Source organism: Sitodiplosis mosellana, unplaced genomic scaffold (assembly GCF_009176505.1).
Source record: "Sitodiplosis mosellana isolate CC-2019 unplaced genomic scaffold, AAFC_SMos_1.0 Smas_scaffold_6226, whole genome shotgun sequence".
NCBI classification, from domain to species: Eukaryota; Metazoa; Arthropoda; class Insecta; order Diptera; family Cecidomyiidae; genus Sitodiplosis; species Sitodiplosis mosellana.
The window spans coordinates 443,382-456,431 of record NW_022601467.1 but is presented as its reverse complement, the minus strand read 5'-3'; the positions used below and the strand labels follow the sequence as shown (position 1 = coordinate 456,431).

Sequence of the window (13,050 nt, the reverse complement as noted above, 5' to 3'; positions counted from 1 at the left end):
CCTACAGGAGTAGCGTCTATTCATTTTCTTCGTGCATTTGTTTTTGAACGCGATGGCGAACATTGCAAACTACACGGAGAAACCCAAAACAATTTTGGAGCAACACACTTATGTAGGGTGAGTTGTACAAATTTTCTTTTGTTTTCCTTTTTTTTTATCTTGAACATTCATATTTTTCTTGTTATGTTATTGTCATGTTTCTTGAGCTCATCCAGTGGTGACCACTCTTCAGCGTTCAGCTGCTATACTGTTGCTCAATCGATTGTGTACTCTTTGACTGTGTATCAAGCTTATATATTTTATAGACAATTTTGCTAAATCATTCCATACGTACGTCTCCCTGTTTTTTTTTTCATTGTTACCAACTCTAATAAGTGAAATATCCATGAGTAAGAATAACACACAAACACACATACACAAAACGGAATGAAAATAAAATGCAACTCATCGAAGTGGCGGTAACAAAAATGAATTTAATTTTTGAGGCACATTCGCCTGCTTCATGAAATCCACTTTTTTATTGACAAAAAAAAACCATGTTATTATTATTTCTGGTCATAATAATTAAAGCCTTTGATAATTATGTGGCCTGAACGGAGCAGCGAAATCAATAGTGCTAAATCATCGGCAAAACTTGACAAAAGAATGAGATTATCGATTTAGCCGGACTTTGCTGGGTCACGCCTGTGTAAGCTGAGTTCATTTTGAATTGCATTCCGCGATATTTTTTTTGTTTTTTTTTTTTTGTTTTTTTTTTCATTTGTTACGGTCAGATATGGCCATCTTGGAATAATCGATCTTATGGAAATTAAAACGATCGAAAGTATCAGTGATCGAACAACCTTTTTGACGCTTCAACATTGCTTGAATTAGTAGAGATTGTCATTTTGAACTTATGCTTGTGCTAGACATTTTGTGATAAAAAAAAAACCAATGCACTGTGAAACGTATTTTCAACACAATATTTTTTTAACCGTTGTTCTTTTCTCTGTTCTGGCTTGTGGTTTCTCCGTCAGAAATGAATTAAAATGCAAAGGACAATAAACGGCCATAAAAACGTTGGAATTAAATTATCTATTTTGACGGTGTTGTGTCTGCGTGTCGTGTCGTATAAATTTGATGACGTTTTCGTTCGGAATGTTTATTGTTTCGCGAAAAGATGCTTGAAGTCCGTGCGAGTGAACACACTAGTCACTTGAAGTCACATCAATTCGATGTGTGCGATATTTTATTTTTGTTTGGTGGTTCGTCTCATCAGTTCAAAGCGGCTGCTGTCATTTCTTTCATATGTACGTGTTTTTTTTTTGCTCTTTCGTTTGCACCAAAAAAGATTGTTGTTATTGTTGTTGTTGTGCTGATGTTGTTGTTACCGATGCCTTTTTTTCCACACTTTGCGACTTTTTTTCCATCTCGTATTTTTTGGTATTTATTTTGTTTCGTTTTTATTTTAGCTTTTTTTATTGAACTTTGTTTTTTTTTTCCTGTTCGTATATTATGATCGCTCGTCAACTGGCTCGAGCTATAAATAAAGTTAATTAAACGAACGAATTCTGTATGGCTTGCGCGCATTTGTCTTTTCTCTCTTTATCTCTCTGTGCGTATTTTTATTGAGAAGAAGAACAAGGCAAAAAAAAACACACACACACACACACACACACTTTTTTCAGTCACTTTGGTTCATTTCTTCAGTGTATCTGTTTAAACTTTATTGAACACGTACTCCATTCTATTCACATATTGGACACAGTGTGAATTACAACACGAGAATTAAGTTAAATTGTTTTTTTTTGCCTACGATTTTATTTGTTTTTGTTGTGTGTTCTTTATGTTTACGCCGTTTCATTTGGTGTTCGTAAGTCAATTCGGTCGTTGTAATAAAAAAAAAACTTTGGGTGTTTTTTTATGGATTTTCTCTCTTTCTATTCATCAATAAAAACCGAAATAAGGCGAACCAACCAACACGAAGGAAAACTGTTGCGAGGAAATTGTTGCATGCCACAATTTATTTGGGTAAGAGAGTGTGCGCGATCGTCCGTGTGTGACGAATCGATTAGAATAGAAAATTTCAAATACATTCATGTTGACTTTTCATTAAAACTACACGCACTTCATTTTCGTTCTACTCTCGCGCCCTGATCTCTTTCTTTTCCATTCCAAATATTGATAATTTAAGCTCTTTTTGATGGATGCAACACCGTAATACGATAAAAAGAAAGTGAGTGCAATTACAACATTTAACCTCTGCCGCCAATGCAATCAACGCTTACACGAAACGAATTGAAATGGTTTCGTTTATGAGGTGGCTGGAGAGAAAGAGAGAGAGAGAGAGAGAGATTATAGGCACCGGGAATGAGTCTAACGTTGTTTAATATGGGTCATGTTCATTTCGGCATGTTTCTTCGGACGAAATAAATGCAACATAGAACATTAAAAGTGGCACCAAAAAATGCGCGCGAGTGCGATATTGAATGACAGCAGCAGCAGCAGCAGCAACAATCAAACAAAAGTAATTTTAATTAATTTGTAATATATTCGGTGAGCTTCAGCAAAATATTTAAATGCAACACACATTTTTCCATTTAGCATACTTTAAATTGTTTTAATCGGAAAACAACGTGCTTGTTTTTTTCTTCTTCTTTTTTTGCACTTTTTGTCGATGCTGTTTTACCTCACGTCTCCGCTCATTTTTTCAAACGTCTAATTGTAAGCACATATTTCAGGTTGCAGTGTTAATGTTACAAACGTATGCAATAGACTCAGTCGTAACTATTTTCTACTTATGGTGATAAATATTTTCTAAGCAAATTAAAATACAAAACGAACAGATGAATCGGTTGTAGGTCGAATCACGGTGAATTTACGCCAAACGTGGAGCAAACATCAACAACAACAACAACTTCGAAAAAAGCACAACGAATTATACGATCTTAAACGATTCCAATGAAAGAGCACAATTCATGGCAAGAAGAAAAACAACAACAACAAAAAAACGTTTACTGCATCAAGTGAGCGCTCGAATCATGATGGGGGCAATAAGAGAGCGGAAGGCATGCGGAAAATCGAAATTAAAATGGAACTACTTTTTATAAAGAGACTCGAGACTTTTAAGGAGAAAATGACTAAGCACCTATAGCAAGTGCAACAAAAACTGTAACAGTTAGCTCAACACATAAAGAAATCCGAAACAATTGATTGTTGAATGTTGATCCAATTAAATTCGTCTTCGTCTCTTCGCTGTTTTTTTTTGCAGCGCTGCGTGTGACTGGAATATTAAATGTGTGACGTAACTGCATTGAAATACAGCTTGGCGAATGAACAGCGCATTCATTTCAATTGAGAATGAAATAGCGAATAATTTGCAGCGAGCGAAACACAAAAAATGTGTTCCTATTATTGCTAAAAAAAAAAAACTTCATTTGAAATAATGCAGGTTAGTAGCACTTTTATTTTTACTTCGCTCTCAACATGCGAGTTGGAAACTACGGTCTTGAAAATGGGAAGCAATCGAATTAAAAATAATGGCACTGCAGCAACACTAAGTCGATCATAACTCATGAGCCATTCTATCAATCAATCAACACATTTTAGACCGATAAGCTTAGCATCATAGAATGTAAATTGGAAAATCAACCAGATTATTTTCGATGAGATTTTCTTTTGCAATGCTTTGCGCCCCATCATGAAAACCGACGAAAAATGTAGCACCCAACCACTTTAGACGGTATTTCATTATAATGTATGGAAAGGTAAATGTGGCGATGCAAAGGCAGTTTGTTGGACTGGTGGTTGGTCAGGCGATACGAGCAACGAGCAATGGGCGGCAGATAGCAACTAGCGGCGCATATAAATCAAACGAATGAGAAGATGGCTCGGAAAAAATATTATTTCATTAATTTAATAATGCTCGAGTTTGTAATGGATCGTGTGCAAATATTAATGAATTAATATCATTCAATTATGAATCACTCATGAAATTGAAACGAAACGAAGAATTGAGTCAGAGCAGAATCGAGTGGAGAGTTTGGAACGCGGCGGGGGGGGGGGGGGGAACGCGAGGGTATGATTACCACTGACAAGCCAAGTAGCGAACGAACAATTGAACGGTGAATATGTGTGTACGGTAAATGCAATAGTTTGCCCCGAGTTTGGGTTTTATTTACATTTTGCACTGTATATTTTACCTAATTAATACGCTTTATTTACTATCTTCTTTCAGCTGCATTTCATGCATGCATGGCTCTAATTCGACTTCCCCATTTGGCATTACGACTGCGATTATTATGTTAGGCTCTTTCTATTTGCCATTTCTTTTTTTTTTCGATGCATTATGTTTGTTTATTTGTGTATTTTTTTTTCCTTCAATTTTATTATTTAGCCAAATAAACAACAAACGTACTGAGCGACTTGTACGTTGCGTGATCGCTAGTTATCTCTGTTTCTACATGTATTTATGTGCGTTTCATTGCATTTTATCACTGTTATTGGTTCGTGTAATGCACATCTCTTTCAGCGGCATTTGAGTGCATTTCTCTCTCTCTCTCTCTCTTTCTTCCTCTATCCTTCTCTTGCGGTCCCACGCACAAACAATTTTGTGCTCGTCTTCTGTACCTTCTGTGCTACCTTGCAAATGATTGAAATAGAATGCAATTCAATTGAATTCAATTTGTGAACTTGGAAAGCTGGCAAAGGAATAGAAAAAATAATGACGGCTTTGATACGCATTTCACATACTTTCAAATTGAAGTGATAGCAAATAAACGCAATAGACACATAACATGTAACACATCGCACATCACACATATGTACAAATGCGAAGCAATGCAAAACTGAACACGGTTGAATCAGCAATTTTAGTTCACTCTCTACGTTGGATGGATAATGGGTATATGCAAATATTTAATGCACGTTTGTGCTACCTCATCATAAATTAAACATTTTATGCGTCCGATTCCTTCCTTCTTTCAACCACTCGTTAGTTTTACATTCATTTTTCTAATGCGAATTGTGGCGCATTCATGCGCCTTTTGTTTTCTGTCATTGCACAATCGTTGCTTTGATTCCCATCTCGTCGCATTCTGTACCAGCACTCCAGCTCGACTATGCGAATACCACACGAATTGGGATGTGCTCGCTCTCGATCTGCCACTGTGTTTCCACCCAAAACGAAAACCAACTCTCCATTCAAAATGCATCACATTAAAATAGTTAATTTGTGTGGAATAATCATTCAAGTGGAAAAGCAATGCACTTGCTGCACATCAGATGTTTTCAGTAACATTTTCAGAGACGAACGTACGCACAAGACATGAACGCTCTAATTTGGATTAAGCATAATTCAAAATGCGCACCGACTAAACCCGACACAACGGTGCACGCACAAAGTATGAAACTCTAATAAATATGAAATGATAATATACACCACAGCAAACGCAAAGACAATAATGAATTCATGATTTGATTGTGCATAATGAAAAACCCATGTTTTGAACGCACGCGAAGGTAACGATTGTAGAAGAAAGAGTAAGATAGGTAGCACACAATGACGAAGGAAAAAAATCGAGCGCACCGGCACTCCGAAGAAGAAGAAGAAGAAGAAAAAAAAGAAGAAAAAAACGCGCACCTAACTATTCGAAAGAAGCAACAACAAATATCATCATGCAAATGCAATTAAACTATCGTGAGTAGTGAACAAACGAGTAGCATTTATACATTTAAGTATCTTCTTCTTCTCTCAGCCAATGAATGCGAAACGAAATGAATTTGCGTATGCGAATTTTCACATTTCAATCGCAAGACGAAAATTTCAACTGAATGAAACATACGGGCTTTCCATTTCCTTTCCATTCTTTCGCCTGATCGCTCGAATATTTGATTCACATTTCGAATTCTCTCATTGCACCACAATGTCACTTGTGTGCCAAACACCTTATTCTTTTCTTTTTTTTTCTTTCAAATGTTTCTCTTGAGTTCTCTACATTGAATTGCAGATGTAATGCATAATCCAATGCATTCGTGCCGTGGCAAACTGTGCTGAGAAAAAGAAGAAAATCAGTGCGGCGTTTCGTCGCTATCATCAAATCGCATAATTACAATGTGGTAAATTTAAAATGACGCAAATATTCCGTTCAATTAATCGTTCGATTTTAGTGCAATGCAACTTGACTTTTCTTTTCCCTTTCTTTTTTCTTCATTCATTTGTAATTCACTCACAGTCGACATAATTTTTGAGAGGACGACAGTACCCAAGAGGCACATTTGCCGGCGAATGTAAGTGTTAAAATGTGATTTCAGTTAAAACTGATCAAAATGCTCTAAATATCGGACGTTTATTTATTCATTTGAGGAATTCGACAGGGTCGTAGTCATTGTGACACCAAACAACGTTCCTGGGATTATTCGCTGTTGTAAAACAAATGATCGAACACAATATTTACAGCACCTTTGCGTTCGGTTTCCGCCATTTGTCCGATCGAATTTAATGTCTAATTGAATTTCCAATAGAGAGCCATCGCATGAAATGCGAGCTATTTTCAGTGTGAATGCGCGCTCGCGAGCGTGTTTTTTCGTTCGGCCGTTTGCCGGCTTGCTCGCACGAAAAATCCCTCATTTCTTCGATATTCTCAGCCTAAATCAAATCACAAATGAACCATTTAATTTATCCGGTTCTCGTACACGACTCCTTTCGACCGAAACAACAAGCGATTGCGAAAATAGCGACTATAGTCGCAATGGATTCTCCTTCGAACTGCAATGCATTTATTTATTTTATTATTTATAAATTTCAAGCGCAATGATATGATGCGATGATGCGAACACACACGAATCAGCGTCAATGCTGACATGATATGCGAATAGCTGAGCGACACACTACTCACTTGATTGCCGGTTGAGATTTTATATGCGAGTTGTGAGAGTCGAGATTCGCACTGTGCTGAACTAAAGAACGGTTTTTCGCTTTTGTGCCGTTTTATTGTCATTGAATGCAGTCATGCACAAAAATAAACGGAAACAAAACTCGGAGTATGGCAAGAGCCGATTTCGAATCAACAGAGAATCGCCCAAATACCAAAAGCCGTAGACTAGTAAGAGTTATTGGAAGAAATGCGTCCCATTCATGAGGTGGTGATAAATTATTGTTTTGCAACATAAATGTCCGCGACTATGTCACGGAGGTTAAATTGCAACATAGTAAGCATTATGAGCACATCCACACTTAACATACGGGCGAGAAGGAATAAGCACAAGAGATAGAAAGAGAGAGAGAGAGAGAGAGAAAGAGCTGATGTTGATGCACAGGCACACCCATACGGCACCGTTGTGCTTACAAATCGAACGATTGAGCCATCGAATCTCAAAGTGCATGTGTGATGGCTTGTTTCTACCGTCAACACGAGTAACGTTCGGTGTGAGCTCAAATTTAATGCTAGTTAAATGCTGAAAAATACACATATGCATAAGCAAAAAGCAAGATACAAACACAATAATCACATAAAAATAGCTAAACGACGTCAAATCGGCTAATTGCTGCAAAATTATTCAGGATAATTATGTGCGCACCGATATGGCCGCGCGATTTCACTTAAATTTGCCCACATTGTGGAACACACATTGACGGGATGCGCTGTTATTTATGTTGAATGCCAACGATACACTTATTTCATTTCACACACGCACCAAAAATCGATTAAATTGAGTTAGCACACTAGAAACAACAACGCTTCCTTCCGTTGGCATTTACAGTTTCAGTTTTTGGTTGGCCGATCATCTGATGATTTTCGGCGATTTCGAAATCTCGACAATGCAGCATTTGATCATTAAGCGATACAATGTATGGGACAGCGTCTTGGAGTGGGGATTCGATTGAAATTTTGTCGTAAAATGTGTACAAAATTGGTGGCACATCATCCTCTTTCATGTTAAAAAAAGGGAAACAATAATAGCATCGTGCAATTATAACACATATTCATTGAAATGACGCATATTTTAGCACCGAGTGATTAGATGAAATGAACGCTGTAGAATCCGGAATACGATACACAGCGATTTAGTGAAATTCACACTTTGAAGTGTGTATTTTTGGCGCTACAAGAGTGCGCGATCGATCGAGAGGAAAAGATATGCAACAAACGAAGATGAGGCGACTGAGAAAACGGTTTTTATGACATGCCAATGATTGACAAAAATAGATTCATGTGCATTTCAAGCGGAGAATCTGAAAGCAAATCCAATTCGCACACTTGAAATGTATATCAAAATAAAGTCAAACAAGTTAATTTTGCATTTGTTTGGTCGCCTGTGATTTGATTCAAATTTAATTAAACGACTGGCAAAAATGAAGAAAGATCGATGTGCATCACATTCCGGATTTCAGAACTTGTGGCTCTCTCTCTCTCTCTCTTTCTCTCTCTCTCTGTGCATAAAGTGTGTAGACATGTTTGAGCGACAGACCGCGTCATTATAGTGAAAAATAAACAATGTCAAAGATAACAATCGATCGAGACATTTCCAACGTCGTACCGTTGTGCATGCATTTACTTAAACATCGCAGATGACAATGTTGTGCCGGGCTCGAAAATTGTCTAACGTTCAAAAAATGTGCGAAAGAGATCAAACTAATTTCAAAAAAAGATGATAAAATAAAATTGGGAGTATCGCAATAGGAAATCAGAAAAAAAAATCGTTGAAAACGCTCGATGTTATAGTGATCATCATAGCAGATGCTCGACGCGGGTAAACAAAATCGACGCATCATCAGCTTAAGTAAAAGAAATGACAAAAAATTCGAGAAATCGCATAAAAATGCGAATTTGGGAATTTCCATTTAAATTTTGCAAGACCGAAAAATTATTACATTGTGCCTTTTACCCGTGGTTAAAATCATTCGATTCTTTTCACTATACAAGATGTTATGAACGCCAAATTTAGGCAATTTTTGTTGTTGCTGTGTTTTCTTCTGCCTTCTTCAGACGATTTTATTGAGCATTTGTTTCGTTATTCCAATTCCTTTAATTCTCATTAACATTCATCGTCGGTGTAGCCAAATATCTGCCATTATGGTTGGTGTATATCGCGTATATCACAGGGGTTCCGCCAAATACTTTATGCAAGATTATGTCTATGAATTTAGTGACCGAAGACTGTGTACTGTTGGTATACAGATACACTTCAATATTAATCGGTTTTATTTCTCGAATTCTCGCATTATCACGAGAGCAAATGACATAAATGAAGCCGTTATGATAAAAATAATTTAGCCTTGCAATAATAATAAGCGGACAGTTGTGTTTGCGCCTTGCTCGTAGAAAATTATTGTGATTCGATCTTCGTGTAATAATCGCTTGCTGCTTATTTCGTCTTCTATATTTCATATTTCGAAATAAGAAAACAAAAAAGCACTGGCAAGACTCTTACCATATGAAAACCGCGAAAATACAACCAAGACACATTCAAGAAAGTATTCATTTCAATTTAATATGCTTTTGTATGCACATATGCGAAAGTGTACGATGTTCACTTCACAGAAATCAAAGATCTGTATTTTGGGCCTTATTTTACTTTATTGTTTGACTGTTGCTGGACGAAAATATCCAATTCCATTTGGATGCCTGAGTGCAAGGAAAAAAAAAAATATTCTCAACCCAAAAATATCCAGCTGTGAATTTCGTTTTGCGCAAAATTTTTGGCCGCAACCAAAATGGGATGAATGAATACACAAACAACTTGGACCAAGTAAAAAATTGGACACAAAATCCACCAGAAAAAAAAACACGCTTATAAAGCATGGTCGTAGGCCGACAGTGTGTGTTTTTTTTTTTGGAAATACATTTATGTGTGTATCAACGCAATTTTTTCTCGCATTTTTTTCATGACATAAAGATTTTGAGCTTAAAATGCTCACTACTGCGCCTAACAGCAGAAGAAGCCACAAAACGAAGGAAAAAAATTAATCAATTTCCACTCGAAAAAAATGTATTCAATTTCAATTTTGACAGTTTTTAAATGAACTTTATGCATCTTATAAACCAAAGTTCATTGTTATTTCGATGAATCGTTGGTCAGGCGATCGTCTCGATAATTAAAAGATTTTGCATTTTCTCAAATTGAGTTTTTTTTCCATCACCGCATCTCATTAAACCGATGCGTATTGATTTCACATGGCTTATTTACTGAATCACACAGTCAATCGTTCGGTAAGGCAATCGGATGCATTTGGCATATCAATTGAAGGAATGGTTTGTTGAAGGAATTCCCTTTAACATTTTTGATATTCAGAAAAAAAATAACTGAAATTGCTTATGAAACCACTATGGACGAGGGGGAAATTATTGTATCGAATATCTGAGAAAAAAAAGTGACTTCAGCTGATTTCATACAGAAAACGAATTCATGTGTTCATAATAGTGGATGTTTCTATTGTCAGGTATTCATATCCAAATATATCTTCTTAGTTTGGTTCAAGCCGAATGATGGTGAAGTGAATTCAATCGATTGCTTCCACATGCACACAAACGCACACTCAAATTCCACCCATAAACCTTGCGGAAGAGATTAGTAGTGAATAATTGAAAATGAATGGTAGTGTACAAATACTAAATCGGCTCCATTGGCACACGGATTTCGTGCTACAGCGTGCAATTACATACGGATCAAAAAATTGGCAAACAATAAAACCGTAATAATAGTAATGGCACGACCAACCAACCAACCGTCGTATCGTGTATCGTGTACCGTGTACCCAAAAAAGGCGCACAAGCATAAATAAATCATTATCCTGAAAAATGTTTCAATCACAGACGATTGTGTGTGCGAAGATTGATGTTTGTTGCTGCGATTGCACTGGAATAATCTTTCGATGGAATTCGTCTGCTGTGCACATCGTCTAATAACCGATAAGTCGAACGTCTGCGAATGGTGTCTGCCGAGCAAACACCATGAGCAAAGATCAAGATAGGCTGAGAAAACAGATGTGATTGTTTTCGGATGTTTGACATGAGCCGTCATTTCACTTGTATGCACACGCTGTGTGTGTATGTGTACGTCTGTGTGCGTTTACCGCAAAACTCCTTTTTGCCATAATATTGCAAAATTTATCCACGTAAATAATAACAATAATCTTTAATGCACGTAATTTGGGAAGAGGAAAACAACGAGTCAACGTAAATAAGAGTGGCTCCAAAGCATCTATTGATGGCTAGAAAATAAAGATGTGAATCCAGAAAATACACGAGGGGGTTACACGGTCGTGCGTCGATGCTTCCCCGAAGTCGGGGCTTTCGCGACAATGAGTAATCGTGCGTGTTCATTTCTTTTGGCATCAGAGAAGGAATTGCGAACGTAATCACCGAAGCACCAGCAACACTGGCAGCAGCTGGTGAACGACAACAAATAATCAGCCGAAAAGTCAAGGGGATTTCGTTTTGGCAAAAATTGTTTTTATTCGCCTTTCTTGCTCCTTCTTCTTCTTCTTCGGTTTTTTCACTTTGCGCTTGCCAATTCACTCTTGGCACGACGCAGCACAAGACCAAATGGAAGTAACCGCATCTCTCTGGGTTTTTGGATTTCACATCGCTTTCAAATTACGCATTAAATGTATGAGGATAATAGTTTTGTTTTCCCTTTGCTCCTCCAAACGAATTGTGAATGCTGTGCGACTCGGCCCAATGTGTTTTGGTGCTGATTTTCATTTTATGTCGATAATATTAGAAATGTGTTGCCATCCAGTCGAGTCGTCGCGCACCCTCTCCCACGTTTGGAATTTCATTCGCCACCCCATATTTCGCACGCGCTCACAACTCTCACATAAGCCCAGCTACGTGCACACACACACACCGGCGAGAGAAAAGAAAAACGGGAGCGAAGAAGAAAAAAGAAAATCATATTCTATAACATCGCCGGTAAGCTTTAAAACCGTATTTCCTCATGAGAATCGGGCTTAGAGGGTGGCTGACTGGTAATTGGCATCAATTTAGTCTTCGCGCGAATGAAAATAATAATAACAATAACAACGGCATTCGGCTGAACAGAATGAATTGCATGAGCTGAGAGGGCGAGAAACAAAATTCCCTTTCGACGGCATCATATTTCAAATATTAGTTGAATCTTTCGGGATATTTGTTAATATCAAATATGCATGAATATTGTTCGAGTTTACTTTGGCATCGCACCTCGTGACTACGCGTAGCGCAAAGCGTGTATCGGGAGGAGTAAATGGAAAGTGTGTGGTGTTTGGCCGTGTATTTCCTTTTGTTGAAGACAAAGAACCGAATTTTACACTTTTCGGCATTGTGAGTGAGCTGATGCTGTCGACATCGTCATCATCAGCCGTTGAACGGCGAACATTCGTTTGTATAATATGGATTTATTATTTTTTTTTTTCCTTCAGAAGAAGCGAATGGAAAAAAAAACTCCTGTGAAAATGGTGTTAGATTGCCTAATACTTCACATTATGTTGAAAAACAAGACCGTGTTGCTCCCTTTTGTTCGGCTGAGAGTGCTGAAGTATGCATTCCTCAGACTCCGTTTGCCATCCTTTTTTCTTACACATCAGCAACCGGCATTGCCTTTTTTCCACTGCACTGTCGAGATAGAACGGAGCAGAGCGGGCGGCGTTTTTCGTGAGGGTTCCGATTCGGTTAGTGAAAATTAGGTAATTCGAAGTTATGTAAATATTATACATTTTTAAGGTAATTAATGGTTGGTTTATAACTTTATATTTAAATTGTATTTTATGTATTTTATGGGCCTGTACGCGAGAGTGCGACGTCGAGAATAAATGCGGCGTAAATCGAACCGCCGAATGAATGAGCGCCGTTTGTATGCAAAACTGTGCCTACGAACACCATACACCACGTATTTTCATTGTTCGTCCTGTTCCAAGCGCTAGTGGGAAAAGACGCAAAGTGCTGGTGGAAGAAAAAAAAATTGGTTTATCAACGCGATTGGATATGACGCAACATTAGATGCAAATCGTCACTTTGGATTGCTTTGAACTGAAAATGTAATTTAAAACATATTTATGAAATTTTCATCAGATTTCTCTCTCTCTCTCTC

At 37.5% G+C, this 13,050-nt stretch overlaps 1 protein-coding gene across 6 annotated transcripts in view; it reads right to left on the bottom strand.

Moving 5' to 3' along the window:
- The window catches only part of LOC129579010 (homeobox protein homothorax), a 311,382-nt gene that overhangs the window by 223,082 nt on the left and 75,250 nt on the right, over positions 1–13,050 (bottom strand). The window lies entirely within an intron of this gene.